At 38.1% G+C, this 23,615-nt stretch overlaps 1 protein-coding gene across 1 annotated transcript in view; it reads left to right on the forward strand.

Annotated features, from left to right (window-relative positions):
* The first annotated feature begins 9,161 nt into the window (after window positions 1-9,161).
* The window catches only part of Gk (glycerol kinase), a 71,885-nt gene continuing 57,431 nt past the window's right edge, over window positions 9,162-23,615 (forward strand). The window contains exons 1-3 of the mRNA XM_033760156.1: window positions 9,162-9,242; window positions 11,892-11,998; window positions 21,009-21,086. The gene's annotated coding sequence lies outside the window, so the exon portion shown is untranslated. The remainder of the gene's footprint in view (window positions 9,243-11,891; window positions 11,999-21,008; window positions 21,087-23,615) is intronic.

The following is a 23,615-nucleotide window of genomic DNA, read 5'->3' on the forward strand; positions in this document are numbered from 1 at the left end:
CTGCCCCGCCTGGGCCTGGGACCTCGGCCTCCCAGGACCCCCGCAGCAGAGCTGAGCAGTCTCGGCCGGGTCACATACTCATGTGGGGACTCCAGCGAAGAGAGCCAGGCTCTCCGAGCATCCGCGCACAGCGGCCCGCGGGGCAGCGGGGGACAGGTGGTCACATTGACCGCTACAGCGGTCTTCCCCAGGAGCATTTGGCCCGTGAGGCGCAGGACGACCTTGGATGGAGGGAAAGCTGTGTCATGGCTGTGGTGGCTCAACACAACGTCCTTTTGAGCAGTAGAACGAAAAAAGTATAAGCTTGATGATGCGCTGTCATCCTCTCCCACAGAAACTGCAGAGGGTAGAAAACTAGGGGTGGAAAAGCAAATTAGGAAACAGCCACTATACACTGCTTTTGCCAGAATATTTCGACGACTCGAAGATTTCAGTTCTGATACTATGCCTGTTAAAAACAAATTTTGTCCTTTCTGTGTTTCCCAGCATAATATAACTAAATTCTGTTTTCTTTTTATTTACCATGCATGGCAGTAGAGTTACCATGAAAGAGTGCTATTTAAGTAACTCTGCTGATAAGTTTTGTGCATCTAGGAGACTTGCTCTTAAAGTGATCCAGCATGGAATTAAATTTAAAAGTAATTTAAAATGAACATTTCCTGGTTAAAAAGCTTATACTTTCTTTCAATGGGCATTCCACTAACCTGGCAAGTTAATGTAAATAATTAAGCGATTATTTTTTTTGATGGTACTAGAGAGTTAACCCAGGGCCTCGCAGCTGCTAGGCAAGCACTTTACTACTGAGCTGTGTCCCCAACTATTTATTTAAGACAAGTTCTTATTAAATTACCCAGGCTGGCCTGGATCTTGCAGTCCTCCTGCCTCAGCCTCTGCCGTAGGTGAGATTACAGGCATGTGCCATCATGCCCACCCTAGTTAGTGATTGTTTAGGTCCTACTTGACTTCCTCATCTCAAATTATTTTACCTGTGTTATCAGATATAAATATTTTGGTAGAGGAGATTAAACACAGGACCTTCCAACTGAGCTACATTTCCAGCCCTTTTAAATTTCTATTTTGTGACAGGATCTCACTGAATCACTAAGTCACCCAGTCTGGGCTGGAATTTGAAATGCTCCTGCCTCAGCCTTCAGGAATGGTGGGATTACAGGGGTATGCCACCACACCGGGTTTGTGTTGTTTATCTTTTTATCACCCACGGTCATTTTATCTTATGTTCATATAAATATTTATAAAGTAATCCTGAATCATAAGAAAATCTGTTTAACTGGATGTTTGTTTTTGGTACTGGTACTCAAACTCAGCCTCCTGCCTATCAGGCAGGTATTGTGCTACTGAGCAATATTACCGACCCAACTGGGTTTGGTTAATAAATAAAATATACAGTCATGATTACCATGTTCCCAACTTTAAAAAGACCATTAAGACCAGTGCCAACTAAATGTGGGTTGATATTTGTAGCATATTCAAGAATTGCCCAAACAAGTTCCTGGGGGGGTCAGGCAGGTAGAAGAGAGTGAGCAGACTTGAGAGAATTTTAGGCCAAGGGGACAGCCAGTAGCTGCCAAATAGGAATGCATGCCCAGGGCTGCCAGATCTTAACATTCTTTCTTTCTTTTTCTTTCTTTTTTTTTTTTTTTTTTTTTTTTTGTATTTTTTTTTTTTTTTTTTTTTGGAGACAGGGTCTTGCCATGTAGTTCAGACCAGCTTTCATCTCACTGTGTAGCCCAGGCTTGCTTTGAACTCATGGTAATTCTCCTGCCTCAGCCTCTCAAGTGCTGGAATTACAGACGTGATCTGCCCGGCAGATCTTCACATTCTTTAAGAAAAGCTGCTGATCTATAGAGTTTTCAGTGAAATCTTCTAATTTTTAAGTTCTGTCTAACTAGTTCATAAAGCCAAACCAAGCCTTTACCTTCTATGAAAGTGAATAAAATCCTTCATAACTTTATAGGCTTCCTTTTTAGCTGCCAACCTTGATATGCTTATTTTCTCTTTGAGTCTTCATTATTGCTGTACATGTAGCCCAGGGGATCTTTTTTATCTATTGCATGGATGATTCCTGATCCCTCAGATTCTTTTCTCCAAAAGACATCTGTCTGCCTTGATAAAGAAGGAACGGATCAACTTAATAATGGCACAGTCCTTTGCTCACTGTGTAACATCAGCCATATATATCTTCAAAACTTGAGTCCTGTTTACTGGGCTTTGTAGGGTATGATCTTAGTGAGCAAACCAAGGTACAAATTCAGAAAAATGCTCATCCTGCTTAGAGAATAATGTATAAAAATTGGATCAATAAAATCTGCTTCTGAGAAATAGTTATGTAATAATGCTTCAGAGACAGATAAAAGACTGTGTGAGGTAGAGTTACTTGGGAGTATTTTAGCAAGGTAGTTTGTCCTCTATTGATAAGGAAAGAGGTTGGGAAACCACTCCCCGTGAAATGCAGATAATCAGTTTGCTGAATAAGTGCTTCAATCACAAGGTGATATTCAGGAATTATTCCAGCAATATTGTTCCACATTGTAATTATGACTCAAAAATAATTGCTTGCTTCTCAGGAAAGAATACAGTGGAAAAGAACTGTAATAAGGAAGTGTATAAAGATAAAGGTATTTAATTCCCTGACCATTAGTCGTTCCGTTTGCAAATTTAATTTAACTTTCACAAGGCCAGTAGCTTTCAAGCATTTTTTTCTCCTTTTTTCTCTGTTAGCAATGTTAGCTTGCTACCATAAAGAGAAAAGGCTGTATTTGTACTCTTTCACCTGAGGGCAATGTTTCCCACCCTATCCCCCACATTTCAGCTTCTTGAAGTTCTGTTCTTCCTCTAAAAACTCAAATGCCATCTCAGTTTTCCTCAAACCCTTAGTCAGAACTTTCCCCCCTTCCTATAGTACTTTTAAAAAATTATTACGTTCTTTTTTCAGTACTGGAGGTTGAACCCAGGACCTTTGCACTGAGCTACGTCTCTAGCCCCTTTTTATTTTTTTATTTTGAGATAGTCTTGCTAAGTCACTAACTTGCCTATGCTGGGTTCGAACTTGCAAACTTCCTACTTCAGCTTCCCAACTTGAAATCCTTCCTGCTGGCATTACAGGTTTGTACTGCCATGCCTGGCAATTTCTTTTATTTTAGTGGTAAATCTGCAATTTTATGGCATGTTCATTTCTTTGTCAAGCTGTGAAAGAATTAATCTTTGGGCCCTGTGTATGTATTTTATACTTGAGGAAAATTTCCAACTTGTGTAATACAAAAGTGAACTGGGGTTGGCACATGGTTACTCAGATTTCAGTGTAGGAACTTCTTGGAAAGAGAATGAGTGTAACAGGTTTTAAGGAGGGGCTATTTCTCTGTAAGACAAAAGTTTCTGTTTAAGCAGTCAACTTCCTTTTTTAACTTGGTAACTTGATTTTTTTCCCATCAGGTTAAAGGCTTGAAATATGTTTTGACTTGAAATGTGTCAGGTACTGTGTGGAGGACATTTCCAGCCTTAAGTAATTTAATGTGGTGCAGATGCCGTTAAGAAGCTCTTGCACACAGGTGAGGATTGTGGCTGAGGATTGTGCCCAAGGTCATAAAATAACTGGTGGAACTAAGGTTCCACTCCAGGTCTTTTACACTCTGAAGCCAGTCGTCCTAAGTACTGCCTGAGGCTCCCTTCTGCCTGGAGGACAATGAATAGGAGATAAGAGAATGGAGAAGACTAGCTCCCCACCTGTCAATCACATGCCCTGTCTGTTCTCATCATAGGATCATGGTCACAAGTGAGTGACTCTTGACCAAGAAAAACATACTTGCAAATTGATTTCACAAGATATATAAAATGCTGCTTTAAATAAATATTATAGATTGTGATCATCCCGTGACTCAGATTAGTGGGTTCTGGGCAGGGCTCAGGTGTGTCACTGTGGATAATGATTGAATAATAATTTGTTCCAACAGCCAGTATATATGAAGAATGACTAGAATTGTAGTTCTGTGCTTGTTTTGGCAGGAAATACTGCCTTGGCCCCAGTTGTCTCATCATACTTAGAGATCTCATAAAAGCTTATGGCTAGATTTCCCCTCCCTCCCTCCCTGCCTTCCTTTCTTTTATTTATTTATTCATTTATTTGACACATATATGTTATGTACCCACTATGGGCCAGGGACTAAAGCACAGTCAATTTGATAAAACTAATGTGAATTAGTCACAGAATGAAGGAGGCAAATGTACAGGGCACTAAGGAGAGCTCTTTATCTCTCCACCATGCCTTATAGGACAGAAAATGGGTGCATTGTGTCAATGGGTTATTTAAAAACAGTTGGAATGAAGCCACTCTTGTGATAACTGAAGTTGTGACTCTGCTTATTTTTCCCTACTATGTTCACTTATTTTCTTGCCCATTACATTACCAAGATGACATGAACACATTTTCATCAGAGGGCTTCCACTTGTTTCTCTTCTCCTTCACAAGCTTTCAATTTTGAGCTCCTTGAGGGGCTCGAAAGTGTCTTGTTTCTTCCTCAGAGGTGTGTGATACTTGCTTCTCATATGAATTGACATCAGCAGCAATAGGCGTGCAGGACTCAGATTTGTTGAATGCAAAAACCCTTGGATTAAGAATAAGAAAAAAGTTGGAGGGTCATGGAAAATGTCAATTTTAGCAGCTATAGCTGTATCAGATGTATGCATGTGCCCTTTAATACAATTTCATTTTTCAGAAAAATATGAAGCCATTTGCTATGTTTTCTTTAATTCTATGTTTTGTTGGAAGATGCCATTTAGACCTTTTCTGGTTAAATTTGCGATGTACAGTCAGAGATGTAGCCCAGTGGTAGAGCGCTTGCCTAGGATGCACAAAGCCCTGGGTTCTCGCCCCAATACTGCAAAAAAAAAAAAAAAAGTAATGCAATATATTTGTAGCTATTATTTTTATTGTTGGTCATATTGTGTTATTCTTGAGGGCGGGTTTACTTTGAGAAATGTCTTACCACAGTGCAGTTCAGTGTGCATAAAAGAGTAGGCTAGTGGAGATACCGTGTAGGAGGGGAAATGAATGTGCATGTTCAGCTGAATTAGTCACAAGATGAGTGAAGCAAACCTACAAGACACTTAGTGAGGAGAGCTTTTCACGTCTCCATGGTGCCCCTTATAAGGCAGAAAATGAATGCATCATTTCGACCAGTTATTTAAAAGCATTTTTCATAAGAACATTTTTCCTTGTTTTTTTAGTTTTTAACTCTCCCTTCAAGTCAAGAATCGAGTCATAATTTAGATATAGAGGTGAAAATAGCTGGTGACTTCTAATTCTAATACTTATAGGTAACAGTAGTGGTGTGGTAATAATAATGTAGTAGTAGCAGCCACAGTAGTGGTAAAACTCACTCGAGCATATACTATATGTCTACACTGTGCTAAATTCTATTCCTGCATTAACTTTTCTTGCTGCCACTGCTTCTCCTCTTCTTCCCTCTGTTCCTCTCCCTTAAAGATGAATCTAGAGGGTTGGAGATTTAGCTCAATGGTGCCAGCTCCTGCCTTGCAAGCACAAAGTCCCGAGTTCAATTCCCAGTACCAAAAAAAAAAAAAAAAAAAAAAAAAAAAAAAAAAAAAGATGAATCTAGAGCTGGTTATTTTGTCTTTTTGAGATAGGGTCTCCCAGTGTTACCCAGGAAGGTCTCAAACTCATTATCTGCATGCCTCAGCCTCCCTACACTTGATCTTAGCCAAAAGGCCGAGAAGCAATGCCTCAACTTTCCTAGTAGCTAAGATTTCAAGTGTGCACTACCATGGCCAACACATTAATTTCTTTTCTTAAAGATAGTTTTTGTTTTGTTTTGTTTTGTTTTCTTTTGTGGTGCTGGGGATTGACCCAGGACCTTATGCATGCCAAACAAGCACTTTGCCACTGATCTGCATCCACAGCCCTTTCAAGGTAGTCTTGTATTCTGTGCTGGTGTGCTTTTAAGTTTGGTTAATTTCAAACTGGAAAAGGAAGAGAAAGGATGAGGGCATCTAATTCTGTGATTTTTTACCCAATTTTTTTAGCATAATAGTGAGGATTAAACCTAGGGCTTTTAGTATTAAGACAACATCCTCAGCCCTTTTTATTTATTTATTTTTAGACAGGGTCTCATTAAGTTGCTAAGTTGCCCAGGTTGGACTCAAATTTATATTCTTTCTGCCTCAGCTAAGTACTAGGATTACAGACATGTGGCATGATACCTGGTCCATCAAATGATTTTTTTAAACAGATAACCATGCTAGATATTCTATAAAGTAAGTTATACAGCCACTGCCATCTTTAATTGACAGTGGTTTTTGAAATCTACTTAAAGAAAACTAAAATTCTTGCTATATTCTCATGTGGAGTCAGTTATCCTCTACCATAGAGTCCTGGGGACACATCATTAGCTTTCATTGTGCCTTTGTCCATCTGGAGGTAAATGGACATCTGGGAGACTTCGTTATGATTCTTCATGTGAACTTAGTTATATAAAGAAAAAATACTCTAGAATTTCAGTGAGTATGGTAGCCACTGTCCACATGTGGCTACTGATCATTTTATAGGTCGCTAGTCCAAGTCAAGGTAGGCTAAAAGCCTAAGTAAGATATATACCAGATTTCAAAGACTTAGTATTTGAAACAAAAAAATATCATTAATAATGTTTAAACATTTATCACATTTTGTTTTATTGTTTTGGTACCGGGAATCGAACTCAGGACCTCACAGTTGCCAGGCAGGCACTGTGCCACTGAGCTACATACCCACCCTAAAAAGATCTTTGGAACATGAAGGTTTTTTTTTTTTTCCCCCTTTGGTACCAGGGATGGAACTCAGGACCTTGTGCTTGCGAGGCAGGTGTGGTACCACTGAGCTAAATCCCCAGCCCTGTCACATATTGAAATAATTTCTAGATACACAATATTGACTGAAATCAAACATGTTATTAAAATGAATTTTACTCGTCTTTTCACTAGTTTTTATGAGAAAACAAAATTACATATTTGGCTTGCATTATATTTCTATTGGACAGTAGTATACTAAGAAAGTTGCTGATTCCAAAAATACTGAACCGATAACATGTCCCACAAACTTGGGGGAGGTGCATAGGGCCATGTCCTTAATATAATACCTAAAGATGATAGCATCTTTTCCTAAGCTTGAGAGTTCTATTGAAGAAGGTCTAAGCTCCATCCTAGTTTCTCCAAGTGCTGTGTGTGGATGGCTTCATGCTCTAATACAGCAAATAGAATTTACCAAATCTTTCCGTTTTTTGTGCTTATTCCAAAGACTTAAAATCCATGTTTGTGTAAGGGTCCTAAAGTTAGCCTGATTAAAGACAGGAAGTGATAGAAGAGGGATCTCAGTCTATTTATAGCTTCATAGGTCTGCTGTTGGGGTCTTAAACTGTTTTGTTGTTGTTGTTGTTTTGTTTTGTTCTTTGTTTTTTTTTGTGATGTACTGGGGGAACTTGCACTTGCCAGGCAGGTGGCAGCACCACTGAGCTAAATCCGTGGCCCTACTATTGAAGTCTTTATGAATCTAGCCAGTGTAGAGGTACATTTCATTTCTTAATCCAGACTCCTTTGGAGAGTTGAAACTTGGCAAGGGAGTAGCAGTGATATGAATAACAATAATGTAACTGTGGTCTCCTATTTGAGTTTTTCTGTCACATAACCATTTTTATTTGATTTGATATTTCTTCTAAAAAGCATTTGTACTAGACCATTGTTTTCAGCTCTCCAACAAATACTTATTGAGCATCAAATATCCTAGAGATATTTCAGTGAATAAAACAGAACAGATGTAGCTGATATCCTAGACACTTACCTTAATGCTAGATTGTAAATCACAAGGATATTATGTGGTATTCTGCCATGTGCCTTTAAATTATGATGTGTTGCATTAACCTTTGACTTGTATGGTATTTTATCTTCTTGAATAACTGAAGAATTTGCCTTCTTGCTGTCATTATGTTTAGAGGTTTCGCCAGGAAAGGAGATGTGTATGATGGAGAGGGAAGGAGACACAAGATCTGTTTGTTTTCTCTTTTCGTAGTCTGTGTTGAACAGGTAATTTTCTCCCACAGGAAACCTAGGCATGGAAATACTTTCTTAACTAATTGGAAGTGACTTTACTACTACAATTATAATGATTCGGGGAGTTAATTTTAATTAAAATATGTACTCATTCTTACTCCAAAAGAGTTAATACTTTGATATTCAAATATAGGCACTACTTGGTGGGAAACAATTTATGTAAAAAAATGTTGCTAAGCTTTTTTAAGTGTGTTTTTAATAGCACTAAAATTGTGGAGGATTATGTAGCGCTTCTTAGCTTTCATTCCTTCATTTTAACGTTTTAAGGGTCAGCAATTTGTGACAGGGATGTCACAGAGGGCTCGGCTGGATGGTGCCAGTATATACTTCTGTCCATGGACAGGGCTGTATTTCCCTCTCAAAAATTGACAGTTTGTGTCCCCCACCTGAGCATCATATGACCCTTCCTGCACATCAGGATGAATGTGGAGTGGATCATTACGTCATCACTGTTAGCATTATATTAGCTCACTTTTATCATTCTTCATTTTTCTATTCTCTAAAGGAAATCCATACTAATACTTGGTTGATATATTAACTTTCCTACAACCAGAAAGTCATTTTGGTTTACTAGGGAATTTCGTTTTAATTTACCTTTACCTTCCAATCGCTTTCTTTTTATTTAAAGAGCCAATTTTAATATTAATTTAAGTTCTTTAATTGGTTATACAGATTAATGGGTTTCATTTTGATTCGTACATGCATATAACTTGCTTTGAACATCTTCACCCTATCCATCATTCCACCTTGCCCTGCCCTCCTCCCCAGTTTCACTTAGGGGAGCGTAAATGTGGATATTTTGCTCATGTCTGTTTCCCCTATTACCAGCACGTAGATAATTTTTAGCTTTGCAATAAATTTAAATTTTGTAGGTAGTCTAGTCCATATGTGTTTGAAACCACTCCCTCTCTCCACCCTTTATTACCTTTGTCTTGTCCAGGCTGGCCTTGAACTCACTGTGTAGCACAGGATGGCTTCAAACTTGTGATCTTCCTGAGGCTTACACCTTTGATAGCTACCTGAATTTTTACACTAATATTGCAACATGTTTTTCAGGTTTTCAATTCAAAAACAGCTGAACTACTTAGTCATCATCAAGTGGAAATAAAACAAGAGTTCCCAAGAGAAGGGTATGTTTTCTAATTTAATACATAAAGACACATCATCTTTAATGCTCATCTTAACCCGTCTACCTCATGAATTTGTAAACTTGGCTAGACCCCTTCCTGAGAAGACTTTAGGGATTGTTATTAGTGAATAAAAGAAGCAATAACTTAGTAGTGAAGCAAAAATGTGTGGGTAATTAATGGCTTAGGAATTCAGTGACAGAAAAGGAAGGGATGATAAAGTAATAAGTCAAACATGTTTTAATATCAGAAATGCTACATTAGTTCTGTATTCCCATCATTGTCAAATACTGCTTCACTAATTTGAGTACTGTACAGTATAAATTTTTTTAAAAAACTAAAGACATCTTTTTTTGGGGGGGTTGGTACCTGGGATCAAACTTACAACTTTGCACTTGCAAGACAGGCGTGGTGCCACTGAGGTAGAATCCCCAGCCCCAGGACATCTATTTTTTTCACAGCGCTTGAGAGGCTGAGGCAGGAGGATCGCTGCGAGTTTGAGGTCAGCCTGGGCTACATAGTGAGTTCAAGGCCAGTCTGAACTACATAGTGAGACCCTATCTCAAAAAAACCAAACAACGATGACAACAATAATAATGTTAAATTAAGAAGCATTTGCATATCTAATCACTAATATTAAATCATCCTTTTTGGGAATAGTGTTCATATCTGGAAATTGTAATTATAATGTTGAGTATATTATTTAAAATTTAAGGGTTTTTATGATATACCCCCCATTTTTTCTTTGTATCAGGGATCAAGACCTTTAAAGGCTATATGACAGTTTCTTTTGAAGTTTCCATATGTCTGCAGCCTTCCACTCTTAGAAATTCATTTAAAAGAAATAAAGGAAGATCCATAGAAAGATTTACACATTAATGTCTATAACCACTTTATTCATACTAGCCCCAAATGTCTGTCATCAATAAGATGGATAACAATGAAATGTTTTTTAGCATTTTAAAAAAGTAAGCTGAATCTCATTGATATTACAGATAGCTAAAAAAGGTACAAACAGGTGCATGTTGTGTAGCTCCATTTATCTAAAATTCAAGAATAGGCTAAACTAATCTAGGGTGATAGAAATAAAAAAGTGGGTTATGTGATCAACTTGAAAGGAACATGAAAGAACATTCTGGGATGAAAGAAATATTTTTCTCTTGGCATGGTGTTGGTTAGATGGATATCTATATTTGCCAAAACTTAGCAAATTGTGGACTTTAGATCCATCCATTTCACTGGAAAATTTATCTCACTTTAAGAAAAGAAAAACAGATGTTTTACTAAGATACGTCATTCTCTTTTCATGACAAATATGTGCTCTCCTTAGCTGGGTGTGCCAGTAATTGAAGCTACCCAGGGGGCTGAAAAATAAAATAAAAAGAGTCAAGTATGTAGCTCAGTGGTGGAATGTTTTCCTTGTGTGTGCAAGGCTTTAGTATCACCAAAAAGAAAAAAATTCCTATATTTGAAAGAGTTATTTTATTTTATTAAAAATTATGAGTATATTAAAAACATTAGAATGACTGTCCATAGGCCTAACCCCAGCTTTTTGGGAGGAGGATACCTAGGTCTTAGGGAGAAGAAAATTAGAAATGCAAAGAAGGTTTTCTTTGGGGAAGGGGTACTGGGGATTGCACTCAGGGCCAGATGCATGGTAGGCAAGTGTGGTACCACTGAACTACATCCCTACCCCTTTTTAAAATTTTGAGACAGGATCTTGGTAAGTTCCCCAGGCTGACCTTGAATGTACAGTCCTCCTACTTTAGCCCCAAGAGTAACTTAGATTATAGGTACGCGCCACCATGTCAGGTTGAGATTAGGTTTTTGAGAAGAGAAAATGTCTGGATGAAACTCAAAGCTTAAGGAAGTGTTTAGCCAGCCCTGAAGAAGGCAGAGAAGAAAAGCATTTAGAATTCCATTGCTACTTCCAGGCCCTGGAGTAGAATTTTTTTCAGTTTGTGTTATTTCTTCTTTGGGACTTCCTCAAATTGTTTCTCCAAGTCCTCTATTTATTGTCTCTAGCCTTCCCTCTTCTGAGATGTAGTACCTTACCAGAATTGCACAGGACTGGGTCTGAAAACATGGATCAATCATTTGTCTAATTGAAATAGTTATTAGGAATTTAAACTTCACCCTTAAATTCCAGCACAACATTTTAGGGAAAAAATAACATTAGAAATTAGTATATTTATTTGGCTTTGCAAAATTTCTTTCACTCCCTAAATATGATTTCTAAAAATAATGTGTCCATCAACTCAGAAATTGCTAGTCAAACAAATATATTTCCATCAACTTAGAAATTACTATTGAAACATGCATCAAAATTCAAATCCACAAGACATAAAGAATTGGGATGCTGGTCTCTTTTCTTCTTAGACTTGAAAAAACAATTTAAAAGTAGGTAGAATATTTGCTGTTTATGGCCTGTTGTTAGTGACTTTCTTTAAAAATAATTGATGATTGCATATAAAATATAAGGGGAAGCTTTTATTTAAACCTTTTATTTAAAATGTGGAATATAGATATGCTTTGCTTATGAAATTTTCTTTAATTTGTGTACCAGCCGTATGCTCAGTAACATTTCTATAGAAATAAATTATATTTGTATTGCTGTCTTGTGGACTAACCAAATACACTCTTTTGTTAAAGATGGGTGGAACAAGACCCCAAGGAGATTTTGCAGTCTGTCTATGAGTGCATAGAGAAAACGTGTGAGAAACTTGGACAGCTCAATATTGATATTTCCAACATAAAAGGTATTTCAATAAAATATTTTATTTGTATGGTGTGACACTCTCAACCAAATTCATTAATTGATTCTTTCAGCTTATAATGATTGCATATGCAGTGCCAGCCATTTCTGTGACAGCTGGAAGAAACAATACTGAACAGGTGATTAGGTTCCTATTCTCATGGAGCTTTCATTTTGGTGGGGGATGGGGTTCAGTAAAACAAAGCAGCCAAATAGAGTCTAGCTTTATATACTAGCACATTCCATGCAGAACATAAAAATCAAGTTATATGATGGAGTGCGCTTAAAAAGGATTACTTTAGGTTGGGTGGCCAAAGAAGGCTTTTGAAATGGTGACATTTGCTGAGATTTCCAAGGCCAAAGGGGGACAGCCATGTGGCTATCTGGGGAAGAGTGTCTTTTGGGAAAGAAGTGTTTATATATGCAAATGGCCTGTGGCAAGAAGTTTGGGACATTCCTGAGTCAGAGAGGCAGGCATGGCAAAAGGATAGTAAAATTGAGGATCCTAGGCATGGTAACACATGCTTATAATCCCAGGCTGAGGCAGGAGGGCCACTGTGACTTCAAGGCCAGCCTCAACTACATAGTGAAACCCTGTCTTGAAACATGGGGGAAAAAAGGTTGAGGTGTGAGAGCTGATAGTTGGTGGGAATTGAAGTAGGAATTGAACCGGAAACGAGTGAAGCCTTTTCAGCCACAGTTGCATGGGAGTTTGGATCGTAGCATGACAGGGAGCCATGAGAGGGCACTCTACAAGGTAATGAGGGCTGATTTACAGTTTAAAGGTGGCTCCCTGACTACTATACGAGCAGAGCGTTGTGCGGGCTTCAAGTGACCAGTGCAGAGGCTGCCATGGGAGCCCGAGAGAGGGAGTGGATAGCATGGAGGTGAGGAAGGACCCAGAACTTGCTGATGGATTGGAAATGAGGGTAACAGAGAGAATGGTGGGGAGAGAGGAAAAGATGAATCAAACACAGTGCTGGGAATATTTCTTTTCTCTCTCTGTCTGCACCATCCCTGCTTTTTCTGAAGGGCTACAGATTGAACTCAGGGCCTTACACATGTTAAACAAGCCCTCTACCCCTCTACTTTACCCAGAGCCTGATGCCTAGGTTTTTGCTTGAGCTCCTGGTTAGATGGTGTTGCCTTCTATTGAGGCAAGAAAGGCTAGTGAAAGGAACAGTTCAGGGAGGGTTATTTGAAATCTAGACACTTCACTTGGAAATATTCCCTGAAATAATTACTTTGAAAGTATGTGATCTCTCTGAATTCTTAGGGGTTTTATTAGAATATCTATCTACATATGCCTTTTTTTTAAGATGTGGTCTTTTTGTAGACCAGGCCTGCCTTCAACTCCTGGCAATCTTCCTGCCTCAGCCTCCCCGGTGCTGGGATTATGAGCATATACCACCACACCCGGCCTGTATTTGGCTTTTTGTTATTCATACAGGGAGAAAGAAAATAATCCAGTCACCCAAGATACATATACTGTAGTATCATGAAGGGTAGAAGCTTAACGTGGTGATTGCTTTTTCTAGCTTATATTTTTCAATTTTGCCATTCAAGATCTGTTTTCTTCTTCCTTAGTCTGATCATAGGTAGAGGGAAGTAGCAATTGATGGTGGTGCCCTGATTCACATCATCTTGGCTTGAGACTCACTGTCACTCCTAAGACTTTTTCCTATTCGTAAAATTAAAAATTCTTTCAAAAGCAAAAACCACACATACTCAAACCAGACATTCAGCAAGCCCACAGAAGGCCTCTTGTACGGCAGGTATGCTAGGGACACAGTGGAGAATGAATTCAGCCGTGCAGTAGAGGGTTGAGTAGGGGAAGCAAGCTAATCCAATAAATAAAGATAACTGGAAGATTGTAACAATAATGTAGTTATTCAAGCTATTATACATTTTAAAAGAAATAAACACCTAGGGCCAATTTGATATTTTTAACACTTTTCTAAAGCCTTGCATGTATGAATCCTCCTTTTTCTCTCTACATCTAAATAGAAGTGCTTTAAACTTCTTTTAAAGTTGTAGTCACTCAAGTTTAGATGAGCTGTACATCCGTGATTGCTGTTGATCTTTTATTATTGCTTGACGTACTGGGGATTGAACCCAGAGCCTTCATACTGAGCTACATCTCCAGCCCTTTCTTCTTCTTTTTTTTTTTTTTTTTTTTTTTTTTTTTTTTTTTTTTTTTTTTTTTTTTTTTTTTTTTTTTTTTTTTTTTTTTTTTTTTTTTTTTTTTTTTTTTTTTTTTTTTTTTTTTTTTTTTTTAATTTTGAGACATGGTCTTATTAAGTTGCTAAATTGGCCGGGCTGGGCTAGAACTTGAGGCCCTTTTGCCTCAGCTCCCAGGACACTCGGATTATAGATGTGTACCACCAAGTCCAGCTCTGTTGATCATTTCTTTGAGCTATTCTTATACCGTGCATGATCTAAACAGTGTAAACATATAATAGGCATTCAGTAGCACATTCTTGTCAGAGTAGCCACTACTGAACACCTAGATAATCCATGGAGTTTACAGCTATGTTTGGAATGCACTTCTGGGTGATCATGGCATTAACTTTGTTCTACCTTCTTAAAGGTAAGGCAGGCTATAGTGTATTGGCCCTCTGGATCCACTTGAGTCCTTTTATCTCTGGTATTTGTGATATATGTGAAGATGACACACAACTCCTGCCCAAGGGACTTGCCTTCCACTTGTATTGACTAGTCTGTCAGAACTACTGGACACATACTTCTCTACACTGTTGTGTTCAACCAATGTGAAACCCATATCTGAGCCACAGTGGTCAAGGATGAGAAGAACATCCCACAAGCCCCTCTATACAAAGTAGTGGTGGAAGGCCAGGGATGTAGTTCAGGGGCACAGTGCCTGCCTGGCAAGCGAAACATCCTGAATTTGATTCCTGGTACCAAAACACAAACAAACAAACAAAAACAAAGAAGTGATGCTCATTTTTTCCCTGATAAGTTACTGAATTGCCATTGCCGAAGCCAAGGCTTTTTTGCCTGTCTCCGTAGAACACCAGATCATAAACTGTTAAAACTGTAAAGGATCTTCCATCACCCATCCAATTCCTTCTAATTGCAGTGAGGGAAAGGAGACTAACTGAAGGTCCTGCAGCTCTATAGTAGTTTACAGCATTAAAGCACAGCTCTCCAACTCAGGGATTTTTTTTCCCCTGAGCAACACTGATGATAATCTCACAAATTACGTCAGCTGCTATTTTCTATGTGACAAGTAAATTACCTTTGCCAGCTGAAGAGTGATGTCGTTTATAGTCTTAACATGATAATCATTAACAGAGTTCATCATATCTAGTTGTATTTCTTTCACAAACTCCTGATTTATTGGTTTTGGTGGTCCTTATCTGTCAGAAAGTTTGTTGATTTCAGGTTGCTAAGAGCAATGCTTTCCAAATTAACAACTCTAGCTGAACAGTCCATTCTAGCCCAAAGCAAGTAAATGGGCTGCTTCCTTCCTTCTTGACTGAAGTCACAGAATTTAAGGAATTACAAAATGTCAGAAATTAGTATATGAGATACTCTCCTTCATTTTCTTTCATGTGATAGAAGCAAAACACAACATAAACTGTTTGAAAGATGAGGCCATAAAATCCTCAAGAATTAATTTTTTTCTTATCCAAAGCACCAGTGGAGAAAAAAAAACCACTGGGCGTGATGGTGTTTGCCTGGAATATAAGCACTCTGGGAGGCTGAGGCAGGAAGAAGTTCTAGCCCAGCCTGGGAAATTTGGCAACATAGTGAGATCCTGTCTCAAAATAAAAAGATTGGGGATGTATGTAACTCAGTGTGGATGTCTGTGTTCAGTCCCCCATACCACACAAGCACACACACACACACACACACACACACACACACACACACACACACCCCAGAATACTCACACAGCCCTTCATTCATTCAGTGCCTTGCCCTACTCAATATTCACACACATTTCTGTCACCTCTTAGACTCAGACTTTCCACAGCTTCAGCAAGTCACCTCATCCTCCAAAATAACTTTTCTACCAGCCATGACATCTTATTTGCAATGATCTGTCAAGATATTTGTTGTTTGTGGTGCTGACAATTAAACTCAGGGCCTCATACATGCTAGACAGGATAGTCTACCAATGAGCTATACCCCCAGCCCTACAGTTGTCAAATATGTATTTTCAATGTAAGTTTTTGATTGTTTAAAAAACTTTATGCCTCTGCCCAAATGGTCTTTGGAGTAGCAAGAGATTCTTTCTCTAGTGCTCTTATTATTTTTCTCTGTGTTAGTTTTTTGTCAAAAAAGTGTTCCATTTCTTTTTTTTTTTTTTTTTTTTTTTTTTTTTCTGGTACCGGGGATTGAACTCGGGTCTTTGCACTTGCAAGGCAGGCCACCAAACCACTGAGCTAAATCCCTGGCTCCATTTCTTTATTTACTTGCTTACTAATTTAGTTCTTTATTTCAGTACTGGATATCAAATGCTAGGCAAGGACCCTCCACCCCTAGCTGTACTCCTAGCCTGATTTTATTTTTCAAAAAGGATTTATGTGCTAGGATCAGTGGCCTATGCTTGTAATTCCAGCTATGCAGGAGACAGAGGCAGGAGAATTGCAAGTTCAAGGCCAGCTGGGGCAACTCAGAAAGATCTAGCTTATAGATAAACATATTTTTTAAAAAAATAATTAAATTTTTTAAAGGGCTGGGAATGTAGCTCAATGGTAGACTGCTTGCCTAGCATGAACAAGATCCTAGGTATAGTCTCTAATAGCTAAAAAAAAACCCACATAAAGATTCGTATCATCTATAATTTTACCAAGATAACAATTATTAATATCTTGAAGTATTTCCAAAGACTGTTTTCTAAGTATATTTTCTTAACCGTGATTATAACTTCACAGAAAAGTTTAAACATTTAGCCAGTGACTTTGGATGTTAGCTTTTTAGTTCAATTTTACTACTGATTCTCAGTATGGAGAAAAACACCCGGGCCGGGGATTTGGCTCAGTGGTGCCACTGCCTGCCTTGCAAGCACAAGGACCCAAGGTTGATCCCCGGTCCAAAAAAAAAAGAGAAAAACACCCCCTAAAATAAAATGAATCTGCTAGATACAAGACATTGTGTTTTATAAATGTTAATGGTTGTTATATCTGCTTGTAAAAGACTGTGAGGCCAGGCAATGGGTCTGTCGTGTAATATTCAATACTTCTAAATGGTACAGATGAACTATGGTAGGGAAGTACAAAACCTGAATCTGTTTTTCTGAGAAAAAGAAAATTAGAATTAGGAGCAATTAAGAATGGCATGCATGCTCGGATTAAGAGTCAGAGAAGTTATTCTTTAAAAAACAAAAAGATTTTAGGGAAAGTGACAAGAGGTTAGGACATGGGAAAAGCTCAGATGCATTGCATGAGACCTGTGTGCCCTGGAGAGGAACCAGCATTAAAGGTGTCTGTGGTTGGAAGAGAATCCAGAGAAACTGTTTGATTGAACTTTGGTTGTCTGTAAGAAAAGCAGTTTTACTTGCCATGAAAGATAAAGGAGAAAGGAGTGGTCAGGGAGGAACCAATGACCAAAGAACCTGATGAAAATAGTTCCAGATTCTATTCTGAACACTAGTCAGAGGGAACCAGTAAAGAAAGCAGGATAGGTATAAAATAGTGAAGACAGGATTGTGGCTAAGGGAGCAGCCAGCTGGTTTACAGGAAAATGCATGTGGTGAGGAGGAAATAGGAGACTTTCACTGACCATGAATTCATTGTAGTTCCATCTTGTAAAGTCGACACCTCCAAAATAGTATTACATTCACAATACTCCACGGAAGCAACCTGTTACTGAATTACTTTCTGTGTCTTGCTCAGTTTAGTCCCATTTTCTGCAACTGGTGCTGCATACTGCACAATAATAACAATGGCAGGCTGGGTGTGGTGGTGCATGCCCCTAATCTCAGGACTCTTGGGAGGCCAAGGCAGGAGGACAGTCTATTGACTTAGTAAGACCCTGTCTCAAAATAAAAAAGGGCTGGGGATGTCACTCAGTGGGAAAGACCTGGGTTCAATTCTCTGTACCTCAAACAACAATGACAAAATGATGATAATGACAGTAGCAATAGGTAACATTTACTAAGTACTTACTACCCGCTAGGCATCTGTTTTAATATACATCGACTGGTCACCTTACCCCAGTAAGGTGGGAACTTTTATTCTCTCTATTGTTCAGGCGTCCGAACCAAACAGGAGAATCAGAATTGGAATTTGAATCATGGCTGTCTGGCTTCAGTCTAAGCTGTAGTTCCCCATCTCCTCCCCTTTCTTTTGAGATGCGGGTCTAAGTTTCTCAGACTGGAAATGAACTTGCCATCTTCCTGCCTGAGCCTTTTAAGTAGCTGAGATTTCAGAAGTGTTCCACTGTGCTGGCTTCTTCCCCAAACTGTGGATCCTACTACTTTGCTTGGTCCTGTTTTAGCATATAGGCTTGCCTCCTACATCACAGGAAAGCTGAGGCTCTGGGGCCTTAATTCCTTCGCTTCCTATCTGGATCTTCTGCTCCCTTTCTTTCATCGCAAGGGAATTCTCCCCCCACCTGCGCTACTAATCTCATTCACCTCCTGTCACTACACATCAGGACCATGTCCCATTGATTCCTAGCCCTACCCTTCACTTATCCTGTTTATTTCTTCTTGTGAACAGTTCTGTGTTCTATTTTTATGAATAACCAACCTAGACTCGCTTCTCTTAGTTCTCTTATGCCTCTTAGTTTCTTTGAGCAGTATTTCAGTCATCTTTGTACCACTAGAAAAAGTGTCAAAAAAGTGAGTATATACGCATTGGATGGATAGTATTAGAATATTCCCGGGAGCTGATGGTCCTCAGCTCTGTGCTGGGTGTATAGTTGGAGTGATAAGGAAGATAGTTGCATATCCTAGGATCTGTAGTAAAGAGGCTTTAAACCATGCCATATGGAAGCAGAGGCAGTTGAAAGAAATTCGATTGTTTAGCCAAGACAATGGAAGGGAACACTTGAGGAACAACATAGCTACTTCAGGTTTTTGAAAGATTGGCATATGGAAGGAGGATTGACTATATTTTTTCTGAGAATATAGAAGTTATTCATTACCAAGACAATTTTAAATAAAACAATATTACAGTATTTTGTAATGTATAAAATCCCTGGTAATATGAACTGTTATTACCCTAATATATAGTTGCAAACATGAAGTCTTACATTTGATCTTAGCCAAAAGGCTGAAAAGCAATTCATGAAGTCTTACAAATTGTATTCATTTAAACAAGGCACATGCCTATATATTTATCAGAAATGCTGGATAGTACCTAAAAAGGTAAGTGAATTTTGCTAAAACAAGATAATATTACATTTTATGACAAAGAATTCTGAAATAACTTTCCTAAAGAAAAATCAAGTCTGAATGAGTAAGACAGCAGAAAAACTTCATGAAGGACCAGATTATAACTGAAAAATCAATTAGTTTAAATAAATGAAGGTATTGTACATTAACCTGTTCAAAACCCAGTGTAATATTGTGATTAGAGTAGTTTTAGCAATTAAAACAAACTAGGATTTTTTTGGATGTTTTAATTATGATTTCCCAAATTAACCACTTACTGTGTTTCTACTACAATTAGCACTACCAGTTACAAGTATAATACAGCATACAGAAAAGTGAGTATATTCTGTATTTATGAAATATGTTATCTGTATGTATTTTGATTATGAATTAAAGGGAAATTTTCATTATACTTAAAACACGATCATCCCATAAGAGAAAATTGACAAAACTCTCCCACCAGACTATTTTTTTTATATCTCAAAAAAATATGGTTAAGATTTGTAGCTGAAAGTTACAAGGGAAAGGAATTTTTTTTTCAGTGCTGTAGATCAAACCCAAGGACCCATTAGACTACTGTTCTATAGAGTCTACCCCCAGCCCATAGATTTTTTAAATACCAAAGTTGTCCAGTAGACATTGGTCTACCATAAGAGATACAGTGACCATCTTGTCAGTGGAAGTGTTGCTGGGTGGTCACATGACAGATAGTTCTAGAGGAGATTGAAGCATAAAAAAGTGTTGTTGCTTACATAGCCTTTAAGCTCTATAATAATCTTAAATTTTGGAAGAGCTCAATAATTTATCCCAGTGTCTTCTTCTCAGGATATACAGCAGAATCACATATACCAATGCTTGGATCCCTTCCCAGGTTGCACCATTTTAAAAAAATCTTTTATATTGGATTGTTTTGACCAAGGCTTAAGCATTGGTATTTTTAGGAACTCCCAGTTGATTCTAAAATTTAGTTGATTCTAAAGCCACAGCTGAGAACCTCTGATTTATCAAAATCAAACTGATCTGATTCAGATGGTATGCATTAATATTTTACTTGCACTAACTATAAATATACCACCTTAGTTATATAGGTCAGTTTAATGTAAATGTCATTCCATATTATATTTATACCTGATTCAAACTGCGATGTGTTATGATATATTATTAAAACATAAGAACAAAACTAACCAATCATAATATAAAATTACTAAGCATGAAGGATTTTTTCCTGTAGTTATTAAAATATTGGTATGCACATTTCTTGCACACACATGTAAGAAAGGCAATTTCTTGTAGCAATTGCCAAATAAATGAATGCAGTGATTGTTGGTCTGCTCAGAATAATAAATCAGTCATTGATAATTTGGAAAGTTGTTGCATTCCTTAATGCAACCTGGAACCCTTTCTTTGGGTATTTACCTGGCTCTGTGTCATTGTGTGCTGGTAGTGAAGTGGAAGTAGCACATAGAAGTAAAAAGAAAAACTTTACATCTTATATTCATTTCTCCCAGGACCACTCAAGTGAAATAAATACCACTACAAATGCTCTAGTGTTGTTTTTTTAAAATTGTTATGCTTAGTTGTATCAATAATACAAATGTGAGTTGTGTTCCTGAAGTACCATTCTAGTTAATTTTCTCCTCCTTTCTGTTTATCATTGTCTTTAAAGCTATCGGTGTCAGCAACCAGAGGGAGACTACTGTGGTTTGGGACAAATTGACTGGAGAGCCCCTCTACAATGCTGTGGGTAAGCTGCCATGCATGGAAGTCCAGTACAGAGCCTCAGTTCCCTTGAAGATGTGGTCACACAAAGCTATCCTCCTGAAAAAGCATGTGTTCATGTTTCTATAACCTAGTGGGATAGGCAGAGGAGTTATCTAAGCCATTAGATGTTGTATATTTACAAGTTTTAGACCATATTCATATATTGAATGACTTTTCTCCCATGTGCTTTACTTTTGCTGATTATTTACTTTATATAAGAGGGCATGTTGACACCTGTTTCATAGTCCCTGTGTTTCAGCCATCTAAAAGAGATCTCACTTCCTCATACCCCCAAAAAGTCAAAATTTCATAACAGAATAATAACAATAACAATTGTTAATATAGCGTGTGTCATTATCTTTAAATGAAACTAAAAGCCAGACAAAAGTCACAATTGTAAGTTTTCATTCGTCTGTCAATAAAGTATTTTGTTAGGGCTGGGGATTCAATCCCAGTACAAAAAATTAAAAAAGTATTATGTCTTTTTTTCCCCCAATACTGGGAATCGAACTTGGGACCTTGTGCTTGGCAGGCAGGCGCAGTGACACTGAGCTGCATTCCTGGCCCTGTATATTCTTTCCATCTAAGAATTTGAATTACTTTTCTGAGGCTATAATAATGAAATATTGGGTGCTTCTGCTACAAATTTGGCAGTTTTGGCTGGGATTAAAAGACTCAAAATCTCATATACTGCTTTTTTTTTCTTTTCTCTTTTTTCTTTTTTTCTTTTTTGGCACTGGGAATTAAACCCAAGGCCTTCATACTGACTTGTGTCCCTAGCCCTTTTTTCTTTTTTCTTTTGAGACAGGGTCTCGCTGATTTGTCAAATTGCCTAGGCTGTGCTCCAAGTTCCTATTCTAATTGTTGTGCACTAAATTACATTGTTACTTCCTAAAAGAAAAATTGTGTCGTAAATGTATAATTATTAAAAGACTTTGGTCTTTCTTTGTTCTGTATTGAAGATTGAACCCAGAGCCTTGGTGCATGCTAGGCAGGTGATCTACCACTGTGCTGTGTCACCAGCTCATTTTTTTTAAAACTCTTTTTTTTTTTTTTTTTTTTTTTTATAGTGGGGATCAGACTTAGGACCTGGTACTTGTGAGCCAGGTGGGGCAGAACCACTGAGCTAAATCCCCAGCCCACATTTTTGAATTTCATTTTGAGACAAGATCTTGCTACATTACCCATGCTGGCCTCAAACTTGCAATCCTCTTGCCTTAGCCTCCCTATTATTTGGGGTTATTGGCACCACCAAGCCTGGCTGCAAAGCACAACTAAATACCTATCAATAAAATACTAAGTTTTGGTTGGGGAATGGGGCTAGAAATCGTCAAAGTTGAGATCACTTACAGAGTAAGCTTTTCTTTTTCTTCTTTGTTTTTTTTTCTTTTTTGAAGTGGGATCTTGCCAAGTTTCCCAGGCTGGGCTTGACCTCCTGGGCTCCAGTACCCTTTCCACCTCAGACTCGTGAGGGCTAGGACTACAAAATCATACCACTTCCCAAGTTGAATGGTTCTATTTTTATTTTATAGTTATTTTAGTAGTATAATTACTTTAGTATTGATTAGAAGAGAGTAATATCAAAGCAGAAAATTTGTGGAAAAGGTGCATTGTAAGAGTAGCATGGATTCTTTGGTAATAATCATTATAAAGATTAAGATATCTAAATATTATTGTAGTATAAGAAAACATGCAATATGTATTTTATATTTGTTTGTTTTTGTGATGCTGGGGATTGAGCCCAAGGGCTTCACACTGAACTACATCTCCATCTCTTTATTTTATATTTTGAGACAGTTCTTGCTAAGTCACTAAGGCAGGGTATTGAGATGGATTTTTCTTTCCTTCTTTCTATACAAGGGATTAAACATAGGGCTTTCGTTCTGAGCTATATCCCCAGCTCTTTTTTTATTATTATTTTAGGACAGTGTCTTGCTGAGGTGTCCATGCTGTGCTTGAACTTGATACCCTCCTGCCTTAGCCTCCTGAGTAGTTAAGTTTACAGGCATGAGCCATCACTTCTTGATAGAGTAATCTTAGCTACCTGTTGGAACTAGATGAGATATTTTTGTTGTTGTTGTAATTTAGGGTCTTTAAGATGGGAGGCTCCCCTTCAGTGATTAGGGGACAATAACATGGAAATAAAGATTTTGTTACTTTCAGGTCTTTAGGGGGTACACGGCATGCCTGGATGCCACATTCACAGGAATCAGATGATACAGGCCGGTAGGGGGACCAGAGGCAACCCCTATATTGGGGTCAGAGTGTCATCCAAATGGATTTCCTGAAAGAAATTGTAAAGCAAGCACAAGTTTCAGGATGTCACTTATAACTGGAAGGTGGTCACTGACACCTGCAAAGTCCATGCGGGGTGTGAGGGCACAATGGGGCCAGTCTAGTAGGCTTTATATAGTTGTGTTTTACTGAGATGCTTACCAGGAGGAAGTGGTATAAGGCAAATATCTGGACCAAGTCCCTTAAGGGACTGGGAAGGAGGTAGAGAATTAAATAT

This window comes from Fukomys damarensis, unplaced genomic scaffold (genome assembly GCF_012274545.1).
Source record: "Fukomys damarensis isolate Sample0158 unplaced genomic scaffold, DMR_v1.0_HiC HiC_scaffold_39, whole genome shotgun sequence".
In the NCBI taxonomy this organism is placed as follows: domain Eukaryota; kingdom Metazoa; phylum Chordata; class Mammalia; order Rodentia; family Bathyergidae; genus Fukomys; species Fukomys damarensis.